The sequence below is a fragment of the Sciurus vulgaris genome (assembly GCF_902686455.1).
Source record: "Sciurus vulgaris genome assembly, chromosome: 12".
NCBI classification, from domain to species: domain Eukaryota; kingdom Metazoa; phylum Chordata; class Mammalia; order Rodentia; family Sciuridae; genus Sciurus; species Sciurus vulgaris.
In genome coordinates this window covers 70,595,818-70,623,548 of record NC_136473.1, presented here as the reverse complement: position 1 = coordinate 70,623,548, position 27,731 = coordinate 70,595,818, and the positions used below count along the sequence as shown (strand labels likewise).

Sequence of the window (27,731 nt, the reverse complement as noted above, 5' to 3'; positions counted from 1 at the left end):
AGATTATGTCAACAGGGCTGTCTGCAAGAAAGACACAATGGGCTTTAACAGACTTTTGCAAACTGAAGAGAAAATCAAAATCCCTCTTCTTACTGGTCAAATAAGCCACAGGTATTTAATTTTATTTAGCATATCAACATGACCTTTCATAAAACTGGATTGGTTCTCCTGGCCTGCAGACCATGAAATTAGCAAAAGAGAAAAAGGTATTTGTAGGAGCAACATGGAACACATCACAGCTGGCCTGCCACTCCAGGATGACACCTGGAAAATCTTCTTTCCCCTTCCGTCTCCATCCTGATCCCTTCTCCACTGGAGCTGTGTCATGGACAACATTCCCTTGAAATTTCCTCCAATATATTTTGGCTTGCTGGTTCCTTCCCTCATCTTCTACTGCTCATCTGTGTTTGTTAAATATTATTTGGCACATAGTAAGCTCTTCAAAACAAGAGACTTGGACTGCAAATGCAGGCAGTGGGCTTGTAAGTTGTGCAGGAATGAGCCTGCCCTGATTCCTCTCCCAATCCTCCTCCACCCACCCCAACACCATGATACACATGGGGACTCACACGTATTGAGAAAGAAAAGGAATGGAGCCCCCAAATGCTTCAGGAACAAGGCTGGTAACTTATCTGAGCCGACAAGTGTGGATTCTGAAGGAGGCTAAATCTGAGGCTGTTGAATTCCCCGTTGTTTTCTAAGCTTGTTTCCTTCCCTGGCACTTCATCCAGAACCTTCCCCAATGAACGGTCGTGGTCAGGATCTGATAGCACCATGATCTCTAAAGTTCTGAGTATGAAAAAAACAAAATAATTGTTGATGGGCATAGCTCTCCAGTCAGGGTTCTGCTGTCCTCACGTCATGTAATGAGCATAAATTCTGATACCACAGCATTGTTCTGAGAATGAGATTTTGGTAGAGAACTTCCAAGATGCAGGGCAATTTCTCCTTTCAATGTAAGATACCTATACCCTCCCGTCCTCAGAATAGCATTTCCAAACTTAACAACGGCAGTCACAGTCACAAGTAGCACTTCCTATTTCTCAAGACACTTACTAATTCAGCATCGTAGATGATCTTGGTCCACCTGAGAAAGAAGCAGAGCACCATTATCCCCATTTTACAGAAGAGTTAGCTGAGTCTAAACAATGGTCATGCTATCCTGGTAGCAAACTCAGCCTCACATGTGTGACAGCATATCTGAAGCCATAATCCTAGATTCTGTTTAATAATTGAGTCCTTTGGCACTGAAGGTACAGCTCAGTGGCAGAGCACCTGCATGCACAAGGCCCTGGATTCAATCCCCAGCACCTCAAAAAGAAAGAAAGAAAGAAAAAGAAAGAAAGAAAGAAAGAAAGAAGGAAAGAAAGAAAGAAAGAAAGAAAAGAAAAGAAAAGAAAATATTGAGTTCTCATGGCAAAGCATAAACAATGAGAAGTCTTTTGTCCTTCGAATATGGAAACTTCTACACTCATTTCCTATTTAGTCCTAATATTAGACCCAGCCTGCCTCCAATTAGGCCATCCGGGCACTGTTGTAAAAGAAGGAATGGTGAGGTAAGATGATTCCCTGAAGAGAGAGAGAGGTTCCAAGGCTTCAGGAAAAGAGCCTGGTGGGGAGGTAGAGCATGGAAGAGCAGAAAGAGGAGCTGATTGAAAAGAAAAGGGGGAAATTATCCCAATTCTAGCACTGCTGGAAAATGGGAAAGTTATTGCTGCACAAAGACCCTCTCGAACCGCCTGCCTTCCAAAATTTCTACTGCACTCTCTGCAGTTACTTGTGTATGGCAGAAGCAGCATCTTTGTATTATATGAACAGTCTGCTTCATAATCAAATACCATCTGTCGCTACATCTGAACTTGTTTTCAACATCTGTGCGTTCTGGTCTTAACAAAGCTTTAAAAACTAATTCAAAAACTTTCACAGATCACTGACTAAATATGTACATTGACCATCTTTCCACATTGGTGTGCAATGTTTCTTCTATAGGTGCCTCCCTCTGCCCAGGAAGAGGGAAGACGTACATACTTGGTGGCTTTATTAAGCTTATTTCCTAATGGCCTTGGGTAGCCAAGTGCAAGAGAGGGACACTTGCTTATGCACCGAGAGGACCCATCATATTCTTTCTTGGTGCCAATACGGTCCCTTTCTGCCAATGAGAAACCTGTAAGTTGATCAGCTACCATACCCCAATTACTCAAAATGACACTACAGATAAAACGGCAACCAAGGGGAGAATCAACTGTATGGCTCATACGCAGCTAAAGTGTGTTTGAACAAATGGTGAAGTAAAACCATGAGAGCTCTCGGGAGGATAAGGACGCTGTTACTTTGCACATGCTTCAGAAATGTGAAGTACATCTTTACAGAACTTTTGGCCAACCCCCTGGCAGATGTTGACCAGTTTTGCTTATGTATACATCAGTTGCAGAACACTAAAACAGAGATTGGAAATTTTAATTTAGTCAAGGCAGTTGGGCTAAAATGATGGCTTTTGTTGAAACCATTAAATAGAGCTGCCTAATGAAGTACAGTACAGGGCTGGCAAACAGGGCCCTGATGGGAGGCTGCTGCTTCCAAGCAGGAGAGAGGGAAAGCAGCGGCCGACCGGGTCTCAGAAAGCAGACAGCATGGCGTCCTTGGACAGAGCCAGAGGGCTTGGGCGGTGGGGCAGAAAGCGTGGAAGGGCTGGGAAAGGTGAGCAGAGGGGTATCTGTGCACGGTACTGACACTGGTGGCAACTCAGTGGCGTGTGCGTGTGTGTGTGTGTGTGTGTGTGTGTGTGAGTGTGCATAGGTTGGGGGTATTGAGAGTTTTATTTTGGAAACATTCCTCTTTTAACTTTCGGTGGCACCTTGGCAAGGTCAGACTGGCCAGGAAGGAAGTGTGGGGTACTGAGCGGGTACAGGACCTCTGCAAGGTGCTTTGAGCAAACTCGGGGCATGAGGAAATGGAAGGGCAGAATAAAGCTGGGGAGCTCATGGGAGAGGGAGGAGGCAGCCAGTTTAATGAGTCTGGCGACAGATACCTGTGCTTCAGCACACTCGCCCTTGGTTGCCTGCTTGAAGGGAAGTAGCCATTAGGTGTGCGCGGGTTGTTCTTCCTTGTGCACTCAGGGTCAGCTGAGGCAAAGCCAAGACAACCTCAGTATTGATGGAAGCCCACTTTAGTGTGATGGGCTGACTGATAATTATTTAGAGGACTGGACATTGACTTCTTAACAGTGCCCAAGATATTAAAGGAGACTAGACCTTGAGTGTATTTTTCTGTCATCTTCCAATGTTAGTGGGAATTTTACCATGTGGCTATGTAATAATTTAGTAGTCATGTATGTTTAAAAAGATACAAATAATATATTTTGATAAAAATGATTATTGTTAGGGCATAACTTTCATTTTTATGTTTATTGTTTTGGGTCCTGAATATTGAACCCAGGGATGCATTCGCACTCAACTAATTCCCCAAACCTTTTTTTATTTTTTTATTTTGAGACAGGGTCTCACTAAGTTGCTGAGGCTGGCCTTGAACTTGCAATTCTTCTGCTTCAGACTCCCAAGTCACTGGCATTCCAGGTGTGCACCACCACAGCCTGCTAAGCATACCTTTTATATGCTGTATATGTAGATAGGTGAAACTGAATTCAGTGAACACATATAGAAAACAGAAAGGTCCAGCCCTTATTCGTCCTGTAAAGAAGAGGATGAAACAGCAGTTAATTTTCACCAAACAACGATTTTGAAAGCCACCAATGGAATTTGTCAATACTTGTGAGAAATTATTGTTTGCGATTAAGCAGATGTTGGTGTATTTGTTTTAGCTAGCTCATATGTATAGACATGACCCTAGGTATCCAAGAGACAAAAACCCATACCCATGAAAAATCATGTTCTTACTGTTTAGTAATAGGGACGTGTGCGTAACAGGGTGATGTTTGTTTTCTGCCAGTGAGAGGCTCAGACTCCTCATTCTCAAGTGAACCTGGCAAAAGCCCAGTATTAAAGCCTGAAAATTCCATGTTCTAGGAAAGAGTCCCAACATCTTTGGGGTGAGCTCCCCGTTGTGACCCCTGGCATCCTGTGACATTCATTCTGTACACAGATGATGTGTAGTGGACACAGGGAGTCACTGGCCCCTTGAAATCACTCTGTCAACTCACAATGTCCTTGACCCCAAGCTGCCAATGGCTGCTCCAGAATGGTGCAAATTGTAACAGTCTGATTTTTAACTCCGATTTCCAATAAGCCTTTCCTAATTACAGGGGTATATTAATCCCACACAGGAAAATGTGCAAAAGCAAAAAATAAATAAATAAAATGTGTGAAAGTCAATTGGTTAAGAAATATTTATATTCACTCAGGTAAACATTAAAATAAGGTGAATTTCTTCAATACATATTCACTGACTGCCTGGGAGAAATGACCAAGAGAGTTCTAGGTGGTAAGGAAACCAGTCTGGAATGAAATATTTGCTAAAATATTTATATCCAGTTCTCAAAAAGGGATTATCTTTCCCTCTTATGTGATTGAGATTTCTCAGTAATCTTTTTCACACTAGTCCTGTTAAATATCCAGATTTGTCTCAAAATGAAGCCGTTTTCAGGAGGTTAGGAGTAAAAAGAAAGAAGTAGAATCCTAGTTGGTTCCTGTATAATTGTTGTATCTTATAAAGGGAAGCAGCAGATGCAATTTTTGAAAGTCAAATTATTTGGAGGAGGGTGAGAAGAAAAATTCAGACTCAGTTGACATTGATGATCACCCTGATGTACAGTTTCCAGTTCATTTCTCTTTCCCCAGGATATAGTATCAGTAAATGTCACTGCTCTTAAAGGTTGGCCAGTATTTCTGTAAGAAATCCCTATCTTTTCTGCTGTGGGGTTGCTATCACTTGGCGATTTGTAAACACATTGGGACGAGGCCTGGTATACACACTGTCAGTCCAGCTGCAATCTTCTGTTGCAATTGCCAAAAACGAAAGCAACGAAGTGCTTGGGATTTTCATTTATAGGGACATTGGTGAAAAAGGGATGTTTGTATTCTTCTTATCTTGCTGCTACTTTCATTCCTATTATTCGTGTTTATCTCAGATTAAATTTGTGTTAGAAAGACTAAAGTTTAATTGTACACCAAAAAGTCTAGGTGGGTTTCTTTTTAGGATATGTCACTGTTGTGACACAAAGGGATATAAATATGTTTTTTACAAATGTAATTTTTACTGTTAGAAGTGTAGGGAAGAACATGTTCCCTCTTCCAAGATATAAGAATCTTGCCTTTCCCCTGGATACTGTAAAATTATCCTCATTCCTGTGCTGTTTTCTCCAAGTTTTGGGGGGCATTCTGAGTTCTCTGCATTTTGGTCTGCTTTGGTTAATTGGTGGGCCACTTCTATGAAAATCATTCTGTGCAAGACCTCACACAACATTACCCACATGACCACCTCCGTGTGTAGCCATAGAATTGGACTGAATAGAGAACTTTTATTGACAACTGGCTGAACAGATTTTTCAACTGAATTAACCAGATCAATTGATTCCTGATTTTGACAACTTGAAGACACAATACTTCAGTCATGTTTATATTTATTGAATGAAATATGATGTAGAAGGGATGTCTATATCCACCATCAGCTTACTAAAGACGTGGATTAGAAGAGGGGAAAAGTTTTTGTTGACTTCAATGAATTAGACCATGTCATAGGAATGGAGGTGGGATTCTAAGATAAAACTCTAACCTCATCACTAGATGAGTTTTATTCAAACTAAGATTGAGAACTCCCTTGAAAACAGATAAGAGCTGACTCCTAAGGGAACCTGGCATGTGGGTGGCATACAGCAGTTACTGATTGGCTGAACAAAGAGCCTGAAGAAATAGACTGTGAAATTAAGTAGAGTTCACTAACACTACAGTTCCTCCCAAGAAGAGGGTATTGTTTTTTTGACTGTGGGGTCTACCTTTACCCCAGTGTTTAAATACGTCTAAGAAAGTATCAGGATCCTGCTCGAATCCCTGGAAAGTCTTAGTGATTTGGCCTCAAAAGGATCTTCCATCCAGGATTTATCCAATCTACTGCTGTTTCACCGTTTTCTACTTTCTTTATTCTGTTCTTCAAAAAGTGTGAGCAGGGAGGGAGGAGAAGAAGGAAGGAAGGAGGGAAAGAAAAGAGGGAGAAACAAAGTAGAGGGAGAAAAGAGAGATGGGCATCTCTTGTACATTTTCAGGGACTTCCATTTTTTCTGATTCAAAGATGGCTCCTCTCAACACCTTGTGCTCTGATGTGCCGAGCTGAAAGCCATCTGAGGACTAGCAGAAAGAGAACAACCTTGGCCTTGCTGACAAGACACACTGCAGCATCTGGGGTGTCCTGGGAGACCTGTGGCCAGGCTAACCTGGCCTTACTTTGCTGAGTTTGCAAAACCTAGAGGATGAGGTCACATTTGGCCATAACTATAAATAGAATCAGTGACAACTAAAACCAAGAGGGAGCTTTGCCTTTGATTCACAGGCTGACATCTCTGAACAAAGGAATGGGGGATGCATCATTATCTTGCCATCTCAAGATTTTAAAACAGTATGCCCTCTCTCTCTCTCTCGCTTCCCTTGAATTCCTTTGATCTTGGAAAGATAGCCCTTGGATCTTTATCAATTTTATTGATTCCAATATCAAGATGAGATAGAATTCTCAGGAATTCCCTCGTGTGGGATTTTCTAAGAAAAATTATTCAGTGTTGCAAAAGAAGTCATGACACACCTCTAAGATGCACCATGATTTTGTAACAGGAACCTCTTGGTATAATGCATTATCTCTTCACAGAGAAACATAACCTGGTCATTTACATCCCCACTGTCCTCAGGGTCACTTTTATTACATATAAATCATTATCTTCTGAGAAACCCCCCTCTTAAGATTACAACTTAGCAGGACTGAGTGAGAGTAAGAGAGCATCCCCCACCTCTGTAAAAAGCAAGGTCCCAACATCCTTTGGCAGGTGGCACTCTTTCAGGCGACTGGGTAGAGGTATTTGTCTTCCACATCATGAGAATTCACATGGGGAGGCAACCTTCTTCCATTTCCTGGAGCAGCAGGACCAACTGCCTAGGAATCACCCTTCCGTCTCTCCAGGATCTCTGAGTCTCTGAACTCTCCCTCACCTAAACAGCAGTGTCAACCTGCATTGGCAAGAAAATAGGAGCCCAAGTCCAGAGTTCCAACGTCAATAACAGTATTCGAGCAGTCTATTCAATCAGAGAATGCAAGTGCAACTCTCAAAAACTGCCATCTGGTCTAGGGAAGCATGTCACCGATCAGACTCTACATAGCACCAGTGTTGTTCTCACAAATTTAGCACTCTGCCCCCCTCCTGCCGCCTCGCCCCACTCCCTCACTCTGCCTCCCCCTTCGCCCTCTCCACAGCTCTGTCATTTGAGAAGCCCTATCTTCACTTCTCTTCGTCTTTAATTTTTCATATCGTTTGCAGGACAGATCACATATTTGTTGTGATTTATTCAATACCCATCCCTCCTCTAACTTGGGAGAAGGCTATCACCTTCCCCTCCTGCTCCAGCAGAATCTGCCAAGCCCGCAGTTTCTGCTTCTTGTCATAATCCATGTGCCTAAGCAGTCAGGGGAGACTGCCTCAATATTCAGCAGGTCCCCAAACCTGCCTCCCACCCATTGTCTACCCACATGAATTAATAAAGGAAGAAGCAGGGCAAGCCTGGGCTAGGACCATAGGACAAGACCTCACTGCTATTGGGAAACTCCTTTATTTCTTCTTATTTACACCTTAGGAATAAAGGTATTTGTACTTGTCACAGTATATGTAACTGTGATTTAAGTTTGCCCTAACATGCTGGGAACATTCAAGTATTAGAAAATGAAACTTCTCTACGATCATAGTCAATTATGATGGGCCAATACCTACTGGCTCCAGTCTTCAAAATGGCAAAGTGTTCGTATTTAGGGATGGACAGACCGGTAGAAAGATGCACAAAGAAAAATAAACACTCCAACTACTGATATAGGTCACTTGTCCATTAAGATCCATTTCAATAAGAAATCTCAAGAAACCAAAAGGAGGGATAAAACCATCATCTGGATGTCAGTAAATATTTATGAGCATGAGTCATGTGCAGAGTCCTGCTGGGAAACCAAAAAGAATAAGCCTCAATCCATTCCTTATAAAAGACCCAGATGATGCCCATTATAAGCTAGTCTAGCAAACAAAGCACCCAGACACGCTTTCTTAAAATAGGTATTACTCTGTTCATTTACTAGGTATTACCTTATTCGTTATTATACAGGCACTGATTTTAGCTCTCTTACTGCACAGGAAACTACTTACAGGCAAAAGCTATGCAACACACTACACAATGATAGGAGCCAACAGGAAGTGGATTCTCAATGATTTCGGTAGGTGAATGGTCACTTGGAATGGTTGATCTCACCAGGCAGGTCAGGGATATCTCTCTCTCTCTCTCTCTCTCTGTCTTTCTCTCTCTCTCTCTCTCTCTCTCTCTCTCTCTCTCTCTCTCTCTCTCTCTCTCTCTCTCTGTCTTCCTCTCTCTCCCTGTCTTCCTCTCTCCCTCTCTCTGTCTTCCTCTCTCTCCCTCTCTCTGTCTTCTTCTCTCTCTCCCTCTCTCTCTGTCTTCCTCTTTTTCCCTCTCTGTCTTCCTCTCTGTCTTCCTCTCTCTCCTTCTGTCTTCCTCTCTCTCCTTCTCTCTCTCTTCCTCTCTCTCTCCCTCTCTGTCCATCTTCCTCTCTCTCCATCTATCTTCCTCTCTCTCTCTCCCTGTCTTCCTCTCTGTCTCTCTCTCTCTGTCTTCCTCTCTCTCCTTCTCTGTCTTCCTCTCTCTCCTTCTCTCTGTCTTCCTCCTCTCCTTCTCTCTGTCTTCCTCCTCTCCTTCTCTCTGTCTTCCTCTCTCTCCTTCTCTCTCTCTTCCTCTCTCTCTCTCCCTCTCTCTCTCTCCATCTTCCTCTCTCTCCGTCTATCTTCCTCTCTCTCTATCTCAATCTATGAAGGAGATGCAAGCACTCAGGAGTTTCATCCATTGCTGGTTTTTTTCCTGGCCTTTCGGGGTATCCTTACATCTTGCCTGTGAATGACTGAGATGCCGCCACAGTCCTGTCATGGTCACATACAAATGAAAGCATTTTTTGGCCAAAGCTGTATCGTGATGCATGAGTTCCTGGCTTCTGTGCACTCCTCACACTTTTGCTGGAAGTTTGTTTGAAGCCTTTGACCCGATGGATCCCCAGGCCTCCTGCTACTCCTCTTCAGTGTGGCTCCTCGGCAGCTGGTCTTCCTCGGCCAGGCTCCTTTCTGTGGAGTCATTAGAGGCAGAACCTCAACATTTTGGGGTTTTGCTCTGTCTGTCGTGCTTAGAGTCTCCCCATTTCATTTCTCCAGAAACCCTCTTGATCCACGTGAAATATATATAAATCAACCCCACCACTGACTATATTTTCTTGGACAAGTCACCTGATCATCTCCATTTTTCTCTTCTCTAAAATGAGAAAAATACTCACCCCTTTCCTACAGGATTTCTTGATACTCAAAAAAGATAAAATAATATGCATATGTAGCAAAACTGTAGAATGTTTTACAAATGCGAGGCGTGACTCCCATCCAGGCTGCTCAGGATTTTTTTTTTTTTCTTCCTGTGACATTGAGAGCATCCAGTGACATTTGTGGATCTTTGTTTTGCCCACCTATCAAGGCAGAAATTTGCTTTGAGATCTTGAGCAAAAGATATTGTGGCACTACAAATTACCATGATCTAATTAGGCCTCCCTCCATAAATCTGTCATTTGAAAGCCATTCAGGCCTGCTCATCCCAGCCCTTGATTTAAACTGCTCCAGGAGTCTAGCCGAAGATACGTCCAGGACAGAATCCAACACAATATTCTGGTCTCCTCCCACCGCTCCCTAGAGGATGGGCTGTTCACCAATTTTGGCCACAATAACAGTTATGCAGAAGAGAGATTCATTATAGTTTGGGCATAGATCTTAACCAGTGCCCATGTAACCTCATGACAACATTATTTAGCATTCAGATTGGTTGTGAGCTCTTATTGGGAAAAGAATATTGCTGAAGATGGGCATTGCTGGGTCCTTGAAGCAAAGAGAGACAGTTAGGAAAGATGCATATTTTCTCTATTGAATTGACAGGTGTATTCAGCATGCACTAACTATGATGAATACTTTGCAATGATAAACAACATAGAACTATGTTTAAAAAAAACATCAAAAACGCTGGTGCTGGCCAAATCAAAAGATAGTCATTCCTGGTTATTGTTCTGGTTGAAGGAGATTAAAAAAAAAAGAGGTCTGGAAAATCCAAAGCAGTGGGTAATCCAAAAATCATTTATACTGGGCTTTAGAATGTGTGCTTATACAATGTGTGTCTCTAAGGTTCTGGATATTCATACTTCACAATGACAATTCAGCAGCATCAATGTGTCCTTCCCCAGGAAAATCTGGGAGGGGGATGTACTTGCCTGTCTTTCTTTTTCTCACCCCCCTCCCTCACTCCTGACATTTCTGCTTTCCTATCCCTGCTCCAACATCCAGAAACACCCCACCCCCACCCCACATCTCTACCTTAATATCTTTTTGCACCTCATTCCAGGCTGTTTAGGTTTCAAAGAAATGCTCTGTGTGCACAGCAAACAGAAAGGGGTAGAATATCAACAAAGCATTATTAAACAGCTAATGGACTTGTATTCTCTGGAGGAGCTGATTCTGGGCTGGGAAAACCCAACACAACACATTTAAACTCACAGAGATATGCCTCCCGTGACTTCCACAAGTCAGAGCTGGAAGGTATGGAGCAGTCAGTAGTGGGCAGAAAAGGCATATGATTGGCCACAAGGACAAGGAAGGAGTTGTGATGTGAGAATCCCAGGAGATGTTCAGGCAATTCCATCAGGGATTGAGAGAGAAATCGGCAGTCCATGTAGTGGAAAGGGGCAGGAGGAATAAGGGGTGATGTCAGAGCCCCTGGCAGCATGTCAGGGCCTCCCTGCCATTTGCCTCCCTTCCCTTGTGGAGGTTTTGCTAGACAGCCCCTGGCTCCAGCCTGCTGACAGCAATAGGAAGGTTCCAGTATGTGCCTAGTGTGCAGGGATGAGGCGATTAGGGAGGAGGAGGGCAGGGAGAAATGAAAAGAGGATCAGACAGAAGAAGGGGGAGAGGAATTACCCAGGAAAGGGCCTCTTCAGCTTCCCCTTTCACGTGGGTTCTGATTAATGGGGGAGGCGAGAGCCCACATACATCAAGGGGAGCCCACACCCGGGCTTTTCAAGCAGAGCCTCGCAGGAAGGAAAGTCGGAGGAAACCCGAGCAGGGGCTTGAAGCCGTATGAAGGAAAGGGGTCGGATTCATGTTTTCAAAATAAAAAAGCCTGAGAAGAGTGAACGGGCTGGCCCCAGAGGTCAAACAGCACAGTCAAGTGTTTTATTGTTGCTATCAAAAAGATGCTGGGAAAGGAAGAGGAAGAAGGAAAAATGCTTTCAAGTTTTAAGTTCCTTTTTTCTTTCCTCAAAAAAAAAAAAAAAAAGAGGCATTTGAGAGATGGAACGGAGGATTATTTTCTTCTATTTTGGGAGACGATGCTGGCGTCACTGGACTCCAACCAGCCCAGGACTGAAGAGGCAAGCGGCTGAGCATGAGCCTGTTTCTCTGAAGCTGCGAATGGGACCATCTGAGCACAGGAGCCAGGTACAGCTGGACAGGGATGTGTGCGTGTCCCCTGATACCCCTGAGCCAAGTGACCAAGATAGGAGGAACTGTCACTTTGGGGCTGTTCCCTTCAGCTCTCTCCACTCTCAAGAGGAAAAGAAGAAAGGGTGGGGGGGAATCCTTCCCGAAGAACTCTCCAGACTCAATGCCAACCTGAGACAGCTGCTGATGTTGAACAACAACATCAAGGCCCTACTGTCCCTCCCTGCCCCTCCTCCTCCACCACCACCACCCCAGAAAGAACTGTGAAAAGACCAAGAGCTGGTGGGCGGCCAACAAGAACTAAAGAACTTGCAGCTGGTTAAACCACCTGTGCCTTGTCAAATTCCAGCCAAAACAATCCCTTCCCTAGAGTCTCCGGTTAAGGAGAGGGGGAGAAAATCTGATAATAAGATGAGAATCAAGGGGTGGAACGTGAGTGTGGCAGCTTCCGACCTTGCACTGAGCCAGTTAGAGAAGAGAATATTGGGAAATGGTGCCAACAGAGGTCAAAAATCCAGCACTGTGTTCATGAGAGAAAGAGAACAACTGTATGCAACCAGGCCAGGCAGTCCAGGCTCAGAATTCAGCTTCACTGAAGGGCAGTGCTTTGCCGCTCCAAGACTGATGCCTGGATCCTGTGGCGAACAGCGTGAGGAGGGTGGCATGAGTTCAAATGTTGGGTGTGAATGGAACATTCCAGAAAGAACCCCCTCACCCTTTCCACTTGCAAAATCCAAAGCTGCCCAGTGACTAAGCACTCCCTGATTGCATTGCTTATCTGTAATACATGGTCTGTCCAGGAGGCCTTTGTTCAGAAAGCTGAGGTCCCACGGATAGGCCTCACAAAAGGTGCAAACACACATGATCAAGAAGACGCTGGAGGGTGAGGGAGAAACAGCACACCTTGAATGAGGCACATTCTTGGATTCAGTCTCTAATGTGGTGTACTCCTCTTTCAACCCCGTTTCTTCTCTTTCTTCTCCTCACTAGAAACGAAGTTGCCCTAGGTTGAGTTATTTTTTCCCCTAGCTGCAGCATTTCAGAGGAGGCACCCATTGGCCTGAAGCACTAATAAATGTTCATTCTAAAATTAGAATGCTCTCTTTGTCCTTTGAAGCGTGGCTAAATCTCTACTGTTATCATTGGCCAGGTACCCTTGGCACGAACCAAAGTTGAACTGATAGCCACATCGCCGTTGATACCCATTCAAGATCATTAAGTCATTCCCTGTATTAAAACTTCATTTCAAAATATTTATTTATTTAAATGATGAGTGTCATCCCCTGCCTGACTTTCCAAGAGAGTGTTGTGATCTGAATGTGGTGAAAATAAAGAACCTCTTGGTCGATATCCACTGTAAACACCCAAAGTAACATCCTGTCATTCATCAGAGGAATGAGCGGTACAATTGGTGGTAACGGAAAAAGAAGCAATTGTTTTTCTAGAGTCTTCAGTTTTAATTACAAAGGTAAATCTTCATTGTAACAAATTTCAATAATACATGCTTATTAAAAACACACCTCTTCGATGACACTTTTGTTGTATTCTGCCCAAATAGGGAACTTCACTCTAATTACATCAACCAACCCTAACTGAGAATGTCTTATAAAATAACTGACTTGAACTCTTCAAAAAATGTCAAGATCAAGGAAGATGCAGAAAGACTGAGGAAATGTTCCAGATTAAACGAAACTAAAGAGCCATGACAACTAAATGAAATGCATGATCCTGGATTGGATCCTGGACCAAGAAAAAGAAAATAGTTACAAAGGAATTTCTGGGAAATCTGAATATATATTCTGTAGAAGCTCAGTATTAATGTTTAATTTCCTGATTTTAATATTTTACTGTGTCTTTGTTCATAGAAAATAAATGAGTTATTGAGAGGGAAAGGAATATAGTAACTTACTCTCAAATGGTTCAGAAAGAAAAAATTAATGTGTGTCTATATGAACATTTGTACAGAGAAAAAGAATGACACAGCAAATTGAACCAAATGGAAGCAATTAGTTAATCTGGGTAAACGAACGTAGAGGAGGTCCTTGTACTATTCTTACAAAATTTCCTTACATTTGGAAGAATATTTTTAAAATGAAACCTCCTTGATTCTCTGCCCAGGAGAACTATTTACATATTTGTAGTCCAATACATATTGTCTGTGGTAGGTAGCTGCTAAAATGGTTCCAAATACCTTTCGGGATCCACGCCCCTTGTGTGTTGGATAAAATTAGGAACTTGTTTCAGTTAGTAAAATACCACAAAAGAGAGGCATATAGCTTCCCATCAACTTCAGTTACGCTGAGAAAGACCAGGACTTCCATCTACTCACACTCCTTATACAGCTCTTCTCACCTGTTCATTCTGAAGGAAGCTGGCTGCCATTTTGAGAGTTGCCTTATGGAGAAGCCAAGCGTGTTCTTTAGCTTTCCATCACTGTAGCAAGGTTCACTTTGGCTCAAAATTTTGGTGGTTCCAGCCCATGGCCAATTGTCCCCACTGCTTTGGGTCTGTGGCAAGATAGCACATTATAGTAACAGCATATTGCTAAACCATTCTCCTCAAGGTGCAAAAGAGGCTCCACAATCCCTTTCAAGGTCACACCCTCAATGACTGAAAGATCTTCCACGAGGTCCCACCTCCTAAAAATTTTCACCACCTCCCAATAGCACCAAACTTGAGATTAAGCCTTTAATACATGGGTCTTTGAGGAGTATTCCAGATCCAAACAATGGCATCAACAAACTGAGAAGCAGTCTCCAGTGGTTCCTCCACTAGGGAACCCAGGCCTTCAGTGCAGACAAGGAACAAAATCCTGTTAATAGCCACAAGTGGACCTGGATGCTGATCCTTCCATGGCTGAGCCCTGAGATGACCATGACCCTCATCAACACCTTTATTATACACTTGTGAGAGTCCCTGAGCCAGAGGACCCAGGTAAGTGGTACTAGGGTCACAAGAAACTGTGAGATAATAAATATTAGAACTGTTTTGTTGTGGTGCTGAGAATCAAACCCAGGGTGTCAGGCATGTTAAGCAAGTGCTCAGTTACTAAGCTATCCCCCCACCCCCTGAGGCACACTATTTGTTGTTTTTAAGAACTATGTTTTACAGAAATCTATGATAAAATAATAGATAAGCAATACATTCTCCAACTTTCTTTTTGCCTTTCTTTCCTTGGGAAAGAGAGATGAACAGGATCATGGACGTCCTTCTATGTCATTATATATAACCTTTTCTCTTCATTTTTAACACCTAAGATTGTTAAAAATTTATTCAGATTGCGCACTGTAAAGGAGAACCTGGCAGAGGGAGTATATGAGAGTTAAAATCCAGCCTCTGCTCCATTCACTGAATTGTGCTTCTTGGCATGTGCTTTGTTCACCTAGAAAGAGAGGATCTTTTTCTAATATACACAAAGGTGGCCTTTGGCCTAGTGATAGTCCTATTCATAGTTACATAATATTCCATGATTTGAATGTACTATAATTTCTTTAACCAATCTCATCTTGTTGACCATTGATATTGCTTTCTGTGTTGTTATTGCAAACAGCACTACAATTAACAATATCCTTGTACATAGATCTTTGTATTCCTGTGCAAACATTTTTGTAGGAAAGGATTCCAACCTAAGATAGACCATAACCTATGTTCATCTTTAATTTTCATAGATCCTGACAAATTAACCATATTAAAGTTTTTACCTGTTTATACTCCCAGAATGGATAAAGAAGTTGTTTATTTCCTTATCCCCTCACCAACATCAGATGAGCTCAGTCTTTTAAATATTTGCCAATCTGATAAGTGAAAAATTTATCTTACAGTTTTATAGATTAGTTGTAGCAGAACAAATATTTTTTACTTTCTCTTCTCTGAGTCAAGACAATTTCATGTTATACTGAGTCAGTCCTTTTCCTCAAATATGCAGGCAATGTTGAATAAATCTGCTAGGGATCAGAGAACCAGTCTCTATCCAACCAATGCTCATTCACTCTGTCCTATCTCTTGTGTGAAATGTGAGTAGGAGAGAGAAACAATGCCAGACAAATGCAGGTAAGTGTAAGGTTTCAGCAAAGGTTTTCTAGCATTGGACTTGATGATCACAAGTCTCAATAAAAATCTTACTGATTTTTCACCATATTTGCCACCACCACCCCCCTTTGCAAATAAGATCACTTTCATGTAATTATTTTGATGTAGGTTGTATGAGAAGAATCAGGAATACCAAGATTTAAGGACCTGCAGCTCTTTTACTGTGCTCTTTTACTGGGTGTATGTGTTAATCCAGATCCTCTGAGAAACACATGCCCAGATGAGATTATAGGTGCAAGAATTTTAGCAAGGGAAAGGCCTGCGGTAGAAAATGGTGAAGAACCAGGAAAAGCTGGAAGAGTTGCCAGACAGTGATGCACCCCAGGGAAGGAGAGGAAGGTAGATTTGACAGAAGCATTCTAAATTGCCATCAAGTCTAAAGAAGGCTCAGTAAAACCTTGGGGAACCCTCAAAACAAAGTCAGGTATCAGAGGAGTGTGGTATCTCCTAGGATCCAACTTCCCTTAGTAATCCTACCACATTCAGTCATTGACTAATGACTGGGAAAAATGGCCTTGGTGTGAATGTGCTCATGGACTCCAGAGCACAGTAGTTGGGGTCTTTGGTTAATTAGGCACCCTAGAGTTGGAGGCCCACTAGACTCACTGTCAAGGCCACCACCACACATTATCAATGAGCTGAACTTGAAACCAGGGCCTGAACAGAATCATAAAAATAGAAAATAGAGGATCTGTGCTTCATTTTTAGTTTCTTGATTCCATAATTTCCATGCAACTGTTCGCCTTACTGTCAAATAATGAAAGATGGAATTTATATGTGTTTGGTGATTGCATAACTTTTCTAAATCCTATCAGTAGAAGATAAAGACCTGTAAAATAAAGAAATACCAAGAATTCTGTGCAGAAGAAACAAAGAAATGAACAGGAATTGGGACATGAAGGAAAGAAGAGAGAAAATCAGAGAGAAAAGAGGAATGAACCACTTGGCAACAACTGAGACATCTGCAGAGGCAGGTGGCCCAAAGAGAAATTTCCATTGGGAGTCTGAGTGAAGGAAAATAAGAATGTCTAGTCATCAGAGCAAGGGTTATTTTTCTACAAAGCATCAGCAAATAGATATACAAATTGCCAATTTCCTACTTGGTTTTTAATTGCAAAATGTTTTGATATTGGGGGTATGGATTAAACTCAGTGCCTCTCTAAATATATGTCTCGGTATTATGGTTTAAATATTAGGGGGTTCTCCCAAAAGCTCTGTGTTAGACAATGTAAGAAGGTTTACAGGTGAAATGATTGAGTTATGAGGACTTTAACCCAATAGGTCAATTAATCCCCTGATGGGGATTAACTGAGTGGTAACTGAAGGTAGATAGGGTGTGACTGGAGGAGGTGGGTCCCTGGGGGAATGCCTTTGGGGTATCTATTTTGTATCTGGAAAGTAAAGTCTCTCTCTCTCTCTCTCTCTCTCTCTCTCTCTCTCTCTCTCTCTCTCTCTCTCTCTCTCTGCTTCCCTCCACCACACTCTTCTGCCATGATGTTCTGCCTCATCTTGAGCTCTGAGGAATGGAACTTGCCGTCTATGGACTGAGACCTCTGAAACCTTGAGCCTCCAGATAAACTTTTCCTCCTTTAAATTGTTCTTTTCAGGTATTTTGGTCACAACAGCAAAAAAGTTAGCTAAAACAGAAAATGGTACCCGGAAGTGGGGTTGTCACCATGACTAGCCTGACTGGTTCAGAAGCTTTTGGAGCTTTTTGGAATTTGTGGAAAGAATTTTTGGAAAGTTTAGTGACACAAGCTGGGAAAGCCTTAGATTGTTGAAAGCAGAGCTTAATAGGTGATTCTGTTGGAAGCTCAGCAGACCAGAATGCTGATACAACTGTGGACAGTAAAGACAGCTCAAGAAGTTTCAAAGGAAAAGGAGGACACTGTTGGTAATTGAACTAGAGGCCATTCCTGGTACATTCTGGATAAGAAGTTGTCTACATTTTGCCCATGTCCTGAGACTTTCTTTGAAGCTGACTTCTAAAGCAATGGACTTCTTCATTTGGTGGAAGAAATTTCTAGTTGAATTCAAGTTTATTTTAAAGGCTCATAAGCTAGAACTTGGAGATATAGTATGCAAAAATTGTCATAATGATTCAATCAGTGTATGTGTTTGTGCTGGTCATATCCTTGTCTTACCTTTTGTTATACTGTAAACTCTCTAGGACTATTTTTGAGAACATAAATATTTCCTATAGTCTCTGCATCTCTCACAATAGGATCATTATTGATTGCAATCATGATGTTTGAACACTACAAATCTACACACAAAAGTAAAATATTTTTATATACAGATGCTAATGCAAATCCAAAAGGCTTCATGTTAATTTATTTCCTTCACTGCACTCGGTACCATGGATCAATCAATTATCAAATGTCCCTTCTTTCTGGACTTGCCTCACCTTCTAGTTCCCTGCCTCCTCATCCTCCCTTTCTTTAGCTCTCTATCATTTCTTAATTGTGGATATCACACTCAGCCTTTACAGAGGCTTCTATTTCACAGCTTCCATTATCACCACTAACCTAATGTTCTTATTTATATCCCCAAATCTTACTTAGCTTCTGGTCCTCCAACTTAGAAGATATCTCCTCTAAAACTTTCTGTGATGGTTGATAATTTAATTTGGTCCAAAGTTTTCTCTTGCTGTCATTTATCACTTTTCCATTCATCAACAGCACTACATCATTTTCATACCCTCAAAGGAATTTTTGGTATTTCTGAATTCTTATTTATTCCTCTCCCCACATCTGACTGCTTTGCCAAATTGTATATCTATTTTCTTTGTGCAACAATACACTGGCTGCCTATCTGACCCCTAGTCATCCAGCTTACTACTGTGATTTCCTAGTCCTTTAGAATACAAGTAAAAACTGGTTTGAAAAAAAAAAAAAAAAAAAAAAAAAAAACTGGTTTGAATCCCCTTTCCCCATTTAGGAAGAAACCCAGGTGTCTCTGAGTGTTTCCAGAGTTTTCTGGAAATCATGCATTTCAGGTCACCATGCTGGTCTCTATTGGCTGCTTCAAATAAATTTTAACCTTCCTTGTAGTTTATCTTATACATCTGTTCACACATCTTGTACTTTGTGTGGAGCTCCAAATGGAAAATGACCCTTTTTCCTCATTTTACTCTAAATTCTTCTCACTCAACAAATTTCTATAGAGCAGACTTCACTGAAGATTTCGATGGTAATGACAGGAGTCTCATGTAGTTACCCTCAGAGCAGATAGAGAAACTACACATTCAACTGCTCCATTTTTAAGAGTTAAATATTCATTCAGGTCAACAGGGAATGTTCACTAGTCATTCCTCTACTAGGACTCAGACCACATAATGTTTCTGAGTTTCTCTCTCTCTTTTTTTTTTTTCTCTCTCTCTCTCTCTCTTTCTCAATCTCCAGTCTTAACCTTCTCAACCTCAGTTTCCAAAGTTTCCACTCATTTCTTATGCAGATGAAGTTGGAAGACTAGTGAGGACTCAAAGACCAGTGATTTCTCACATTATCTCACAATATTAAGAGTTTCTTAAAAGGGGGCTTAATATTGTACTCATATTTGCAATCCCTATGGCGCCTGGTCCAGTGAATGTCACACATAGATTCTCAATAAATGCCTAATCAATTTAATTTGAACTGGGTTGATTTCCTTTGAAAATGAGAATTTTTTTTTCATGCCATAATTATTCTTTCAATTCAAATGACTAATCTCATTCCAACAGGTAGGATAAATTTGGAAAGGTTCAGAAATATATGCTATATATACCAAAGAATTTGTTGAACTGAATTTTTGCATTAAAATGCTCAATTCCTTGGAAACTATTTAATAGAAATGTTTGTTGATTAATTTAGTAAATAGTCATTAGGCATCATCTGTGTATAAAGCCTTATGCTGGGAGTTACTTGGAATCCAAAACTAAATCACACATAGCCTACTTCAAGAGGACTTCAATCTATGGTGCAACAAGCATATGGATAAAAACAGTTAAAATATAAGCAAATGTGCAGTATACAGAGGTTGTATTCTTCAGGTTGGCGTAGGAATGATTAGACTAAAACCTTCAAAGGTACCCAGGTTGTTGGCTCCCAGTAGTAGTATTGTGACCCTGTGTCATTGACATTGACATCAGTGGTTTTTATCAAGTTTGTAATTTTGTTTTACTTACTGTTTTAGTTAGTTTTTTCATTTCTATGACCAAAAGACCTGAAAAGAATGATTAGAGGAAGAAAAATTTATTTGGCTCACTATTTCAGAGGTCCCACTGCATAAACAGTCAACTGCATAACTCTGCCTGAAGTGGCAGGAGGGTGGGTGATGGAAAGCAGTGCAGGATGCGACAATCAGGAAATAGAGAACTCTACTTATGAGGAACAAAATATAAACCCCAAAGGCATACTCCCAGTGACCTATCTCATCCAGTCACACCCTACCTGCGTACAGTTACGATATAGTTAATCCTTATCAGTGGATTAATCCACTGGTTAGGTTAAGGCTCTCATAACCCAATTGTATCACCTCTGAAAATTCATGCATTGTCTAACACGTGAACTTTTGGAGGACAGCTCGTATCTAACCATAACATTTCTACATTGTATTTTGAAAAACTTATAATTTTAAATATCTTTATAAAACAAATAGAATTTTTGACTTAGAGTTCACATTTCCATGGCTTTAACAAATGTTATCATTTTTCCCATCAACACAATCAACATTCTACTTCTACCCACCGAAGATATCAAAGACAGCTATGAAATTCAGCTGGGTGCATCACAGTACCCTATAAGTCAGTAGCATGATCTCAGCTACTCAAAACTGATCACTTCCAAGTGAAAAGGGCCCATTTAGTTGAACCCCATCTAAGCACCAAAATCCCTTCTGCAATGTTCTTGCCAAGTGATTGTGCACCTTGATTGGCTATCTGTAGTGGAGAAGGCCTCACCACATCTTCAGGCTGCCCATTCTAGTTCACACATCTCTCTGAGAAATGACTTTCCTTACAGCATGTGAAAAACCACTCCTAAGTATCTTCATCCACTAGTAGCAGTTCTACCCCTTGGCGTTCTCCCAAAACAAATCTAATCACTCTTAAACTATAGTATCTCCCACTGAGTCTTCTTCTTCTCTAGACCAAAAATCTCCCTTCAGACTAACGAAAGCCTCAAACTACACTTTACCGGACTTGATTTTCAGTCTTCTTTCTGGTCTACCTACCTTCTTTAAGGCATACTATTCTTCATTCATTTCTCTTTTAAAATACAGCATGGAGACAATGGGTTGCATCTGTGTTCTAAACACTACAGAATAAGAGAAGAAAGTCACCTCCTTCATTTTATTTATTTATTTACTTACTTATTTCATTTTGATACTGGGAATCAAACCTCGGGGCCCTTTACCACTGAGTCACATCCCCAGTTCTTTTTATTGTTTATTTTGAGATAGGATCTTGCTAAGTTGCAGAGGCTGGCCTGGAACTTGTGATCCTCCTGTCTTAGCCTCCTGAGTCACTGAATTACAGGCATGCGCTAAGGCTCCTGGGACCTCCTTGTTTTAAAAGATGCAATTATTACCTCTTAAAAGGACATTACTATTTTGTGGTAATTTATAATATTTTTATGTACTGAAATTTAAGTACATGCAAACATCTAACCCTTTTTCACATATGCTATGGCTGAGCCATGTGAATTTCCCATATAGTAAGAGCCTGTCAGCTGTCATTGTTAGAAGTTATCCTTTTTGTAATATAAAAAAATTGATTAGTATTTTCCTCAGAATTTGTCTAAACCATTGACTTTAGCTTTTTAAAATATGATTGAAGGTAGAGTCCATAGGACACTTTTACCACCTTCTCATTTGAGTGATATCAGTTTTGTACATGAACTGTTCGAAGCATGGACATTCAACCAGTTTCTGATTTACCCTGATGTCTTTAGAAAACCAAACTTTCCTCAGTTTTCATCAGTTCTGGATGATACAGTCCCATACAACACAAACACCTCTCACTGGTTTTGCTTTTCCCTGATTCTGCAGATCTTTCTGGGCCAGAACTGTTCCCCCATCTTCCTGCCTTCCATGCCACCATACCCTCTGAGTGTAGTTTTGTTTTGTTTTGTTTTGTTTTGTTTTGAAGGCCAGATCTTATTTATTTGTTACTCTTAAAAATTCTTCCTTTTGACTGGACTCAGAAGAAGAAGCTCTCAGAGAGGACAGTCTGCATCTCTTGGCAATCTGTTCCTGGCGTTTTTCTTTGGCTTCTTTCATTCTCTTGGTCAAAAGTGTGGCATATTCTGCAGCCTCTTCCTTATTTTTCTTAGTACACTGTTTCTTCAGAGCAATAAGCCGGCACTTGTATTGTAGGACATGTGGAGTAACAAGACGCTCAATCTTTGGTGCTTTGGTCTTGTGTTTTTTACCTTCCTTGTTTAAGGGTTTTCTGACAACATATTAGCAGACATCATCTTCCTTAGAGAGACTGAAAAGTTTGCGGATTCTTCTAGCTCTTTTGGGTCCCAGTCTATGAGGTACAGTGGTATCCATAAGTCCAGGAATATCCTTCTCTCCTTTTTCTTATAATAACCAAGTTGAGAACACTCAGCTTGGCATCCACAATGCAACCTCAAATAGATCTGCGCTTTCTCTCTCCAGTTCACCTTGGTCTGTAACAGGAAGGCCCCTTACTCAGTAGCAGGTGAACACGGTCATAGGTCAAGACACCCTGCTTCATGGGGAAACCTTGTTTGTCATTCCCGCCATTGATTCGGACCACATAACCCTTCCATTCATCACCCAAAGCATCAGCAGCAACTTCTGTGGCCATACACTTCTCAGAAAAAGTACAAAGTTTGTGTTCATTGTCCACTTCAATGAGTTTCTGGCAGCCAGTGCCTGGGAAGGAGATAGACAGCTTCATTTTGGAGCAGATGATCACCCACAGGCCAGTATCGTTCTTTTGAATGTCCCCAGTGGTGTCTAGTACTTATGAATGTACAGGTTCTTTCAGTTACTTTGTGTCATCTACTGGGCATCATTGCTAATCCACTGGATACAATTACTTTGGGTGAGCACAGCAACTATCCCTTCTGGATATAACACCAGCTGCCTCTGCCAAGAACCATTACAGTCTTCCATGTGCCATGATGTTTTCTCATGAAGCACTGTTTCCAACTCTTGCTCAACACCATTACTGTTTATACTAGAATCCTCAATTTGCCAGAGCAGGCTGTGGTTTGTGGCAGATCTGGTGAGGCCAATTTTCTCACATTTTCGAGCTTCCATCTATTGGAAGGTCCAGTACTGTCTGGAACCTGACATCTTCATCAGTGTTGTGTGTGCTTTGGTTTTAATTTGTCCCCTCCAAAACTCAGGTGGTGAAACTTACTGGTCAAGGGGACAGTATGAAGAGGTTGGACTTCTAGAGGTGATTAGGTCATGAGCAGATCCTCCACTGTGAATAAAACCAAAGCCTTTAAAAGAGACTTCAAACAGCATTAGGCTTTTTTTCCCTTTCTACCTTCAGCCTTCTGCCATACGAGACCACAGTGTTCCTCTTCATCTAAAGATGAAGCAAAGAGGCACCATGTTAGAAACAGAAAGTAGCCCTTACTAGACTACTTAATGTGCCAGGACCTTGATCTTGGACTAAAGCTTCTAAAACCATGGATGATAAATCTTTGCTCTTTTTAAATTACCCATTTTCAGTTATTTTGTTATAGCAACTCAAACTGACCAATCTAATCATTTTCCCCAAAAATCTTTCTTTTAGCTTATGTATATAGCTTCTTTCCTAGGGCTTGAACATGAGCTCCTATGGTTAAACTAGGGAGCAGGTCAGATTTACTCTTTCCCTCCAACCATAAGTCTTCATTTTCTTATCAAGTTTATAATTGGTTCTCTCTTCTTACTGGATGAACTCTTTCAGAAGCTGCCTCAGCATTGATTAGACAGCAAAAACTTGAACCTCAAATGTACCCTCAACATATGACCTCTAACACACACACACACACACACACACACACACACACTATGGGCTCCTTTCTATGTGTATGTCCCATGAAAACCTTTACTTGCCATTATCTTGTTTCAGTCCTCACAAAAATCCTTATGAGGCAATATTACAATCACTATTTCATAAATGAGGACGCTAAGACTCCAAGAGTTTCTATGGCTTTCTCAAGGTCACATAATAAGATACTGACAAAAGTATGATTTAATTGATGCTTTTAACTGCCATATTATTTTACTTCCATCTAGCCAATTCTTCTTTCTCTATTATATCTCCAAGTTTCAAGTAATAAGGCACCTTATCCTCAGTTCCACATCCATATCCACTAACCTAGATGTGGGACTATTTCAGTATGACGTTCTTCGTAATATATCCTGACTCTTGGAGAATATGAATTTTTTACAAATCCCCAAGGAATTCTGTTACGGCATCATATTTTCAAATCATGTCCTTAATTTATATTTTTATTTCTTTTAAAGTTAGGAGAAAACTTGTTCAAATATAGCCTTCTGGTAACTCTCATTCCTACCAGTTCCTCAAAGACTTCAGACTTGGCTTGCAGTGACCAAATATACAAGACTTTTCATAACCGGAAATGTAAGTTGTCTTGACAATCGGTTCTTTCTCTAGTTACATACCTTAAAAGAATCTAATTCCTTCTTTCACTGACTGAAGTCACACACTTGTAAATTACCTATGCTATGTGTAATGCTAGGTGAGAAAGATACAGAAACCAGATACTACTGTCCCCTGTCTTCAGGGGCTCAGTCTGGTGCAGCCAACAAACACATAAAAAAAAAAAAAAAAAAAAAAACATGGCCACAGAAGAGGCCCTGAGAAGACTTGAGAATTAATTCTATCCTTTAAGGGAGGTTAAACATGGCTAATGTCTACTATGCTAGGTTCAGAAGGATGACTAGAAATTTTTCAATTAAATGAGGGAAAGTAGTTATCACAATCATTAATGCAAACCATTTTCCTTAGGTAACATATCCAACAAATTTTTCTACTCCAGAGCCTTGATAGATTTTTCTTCTATTATCAATAATTATTCCAAACTCCTCAGCCTAACTAACCTTCAAGACTTCCACTAGTTTGAGTCACTCCTTCACTCAACCAATGGGTCAAATTTATTTTTTGAGATTCTACCATGAGATTGAGCACTTTTCTAGACACTAATTATACAATAGAAAATAAAATTGAAAGCCTTTGCCTCAAATTTAATCTCAACTTGTGCCTCTGTGAAGCTTACCTGATAGTAGAGGGAAATGACAAAAATAAATAAATAAATATCAGATACATGTGATGAGAGCAGAAGGGAAGATGGGCCAACAAATGCCAGGCAGAGAAGGAGGGGTGGTCCAGGAAGACCTCCAAGAGAGGATGTCATTTAAATAAAGACCTAAAATAAGTAAAGGTATCAGAGGGGCCTTAAACCCACAAGGTCAAGGAGGTCCTAAGTGGAAAGGTTCTGAGGCAGGAGTCATGTCTGAACAATAGCTGGAGTCCAGTTAGACTAGAACCAAATGAGTGAGAAGGAGAATGGGGGTAGATGAGGCCAGGGGGTCAGACACTGCAAGGACTTTAGTTTTATTCTGAGTGATATGGGAATGACTGCAGGGTTTTGAGCAGAAAAGTGATGTGACCCAATGCACCTTCATAGGATCATTCTGGATGCAGTTATAGATAGACTGAGAAGATAGTGAAGACAGATATGAGAACAGAGAGGAGGCTACAGATAATGAAGTTTGGGCCAAGGTGGGGTGTGGATATATTTCAGGGATAAATTTTTGGTATTTTGGTACCAAAGATTGAACACACTTAAATCACTTAACCACTGAGCCACATCCTCAGCACCTTTTAAAAAATAGTTTATTTAGAGACAGGTTCTTGCTGAGTTGCTCAGGGCCTCATTAAGTTGCTGAGGCTGGCTTTGAACTCACAATCCTCCTGCCTCATCCTCCTGAGAAGCTGGGATTACAGGCACGCACTACTGCACCCGACTTTAGGTATAATTTTAAGGTACAGCTGGAAATATTTGCTTATGAATTCAATGTGAATCACGAGGGAAAAGAGAATTCATAGGTGACCTCAAGGGTTTGGACTGAGCAAGAAATTTAAAGTTGCCATTTACTAAGATGCAGAAGACAGTTGGAGAAATAGGTTTTGGGAAAGCTCATGTTGAAAGTGAGATGCCTATTAGACACCAACTGGAGATATCAGGTGAACAGCTGGATGTACGGTGTTCTAGGGAAAGTTCTGGGCTAGAGATGAAAATTTGAGAGTGTACTTCTTTTCTTGAGCTGCCATAACAAAATACAACAGACTATGTGGCCTAAACAACTGAGGTGCTTTTCCTCACATTTCTAGAAACTGGAAGTCCAAGATCAAGGTGTTTTTCAGATGTGGTTTCTCCTAAGGCTTGTAAATGGCCACCTTTTCTCTGTGTCCTCAACATGGTCATATCTCTGTGCACATATATCCCTAGGGATTCTTCATGTGTCCAAATTTCCACTTCTTACAGGGATACCTGTTCCGACAAGTCTCACCTTTTTAAAGGCCCTATCTCCAACTGCAGTGCCTTTGGAGGTTAAGGGTTCAATATATGAATTTTAAAGAAATAGCCCATAACATGGCATAATAAACTTATTGAAAGAGATTAGCTGAGATCATTAAAGCAGTGAACATATGAAAAGGGAGATGAGATGTGAAGCTGGAGCTCTGGTGCTCTTCTGGTGTTTAAAAATCAGCAAGAGTCACACAAGCCAGCCAGTCAAGGTGAGGAGGATGGCCAGTGATGGGAGGAAATCCAGAAATATATGATTTCCTAAGAGCCTAGTGAAGGGGAAGCTTCAAGAAAGAGTGCATCATCTACATAGTTAAATGCTTCTGAGAGACTAGGAAGATAAAGACTGAGAAGTGAACATTGGCAACATGGATGTCACGGATGACCTGGATGAGAGCAGTTTGGGAGGTTTGGTGGAGAAGACAGGAGGTCTGGAGTGGAACATGAGTTGAAAAGGGATTGTGACATACAACATCACTAATTCTTGAATATTGCCACAAAGGAGAATAGAGAAATAAAGAAGAAACTTGGGGGAAAGGAGGGGTTGCAGCAGGGATTATTTTAAGATGGGGATATAAATAGCAATGGTTGCATGCTAATTGGACTGATGCATTAGACAGGAGGAAGTGAACAATGCAGAGGAACTGCTGAAGGATGTCCTTGAGCAGCAAGAGTCAAGCCTTGTCATTATATCAGGTAGCAAAAAGTGAGGAGTTTTCCTTATCTAGGAACCTGGACACCAAATGCAGAGCACAAAGGTGGATAGGCAGTCAGAGGTGGTTATAAAGGTTATGGAATTTCCCTTCTGAGTTTGCTTGGGAGAACAGAGATTGGATATTTGAGGAAAGAGAAGAGGGTGTGAAATAGTTGTCTGGGCCAGAAGGATAGTGAATGGTGTAGGGAATGATAGGGGAATTAGCAACCAACTCTGAGAGCAAACTTGAAGTTTAAGCCAAGGCCACTCGCCATGGTGGTATATTTTTCCCCAGCCATCTTCATCTAAGGAAGGTTTAGGTGCCATTAGACTAAGAGTTCAATGTAATCAGGGTTGGGGTTTTTCCAGACAACTCCAACAAGGAGAGAAGGGATAAGAGAAAATGCTACAAAGGGAGTTACTCTAATGATGGACCTTGGAATCTCAACTAGGGAAGAAGAGAGACAAGGAAGTGAAGATAAAGTCCTGGTAGGATCAAGGGATATGCATGCTAGTGAAACCATTGAGTTGCCGGAGTCAGAGTACTAAAGGGAAAGATCTGGAAAGATAGAGGGTTAGTCAGAAAGCTCTTTTCTCATCTCTCCTAAATGACAGTTGTATTGCAGAAGCAGGGACTACAATATTTACTTATTTGTCTATTCCC

At 41.2% G+C, this 27,731-nt stretch overlaps 1 pseudogene across 1 annotated transcript; it reads right to left on the bottom strand.

Annotated features, from left to right (window-relative positions):
• Positions 1–21,986: 21,986 nt before the first annotated feature.
• Positions 21,987–22,715, bottom strand: LOC306641413 (small ribosomal subunit protein eS6-like; annotated as a pseudogene). Its single transcript has one exon. The product of its transcript is annotated as a small ribosomal subunit protein eS6-like (transcript).
• Between the last annotated feature and the right edge of the window lie 5,016 nt (positions 22,716–27,731).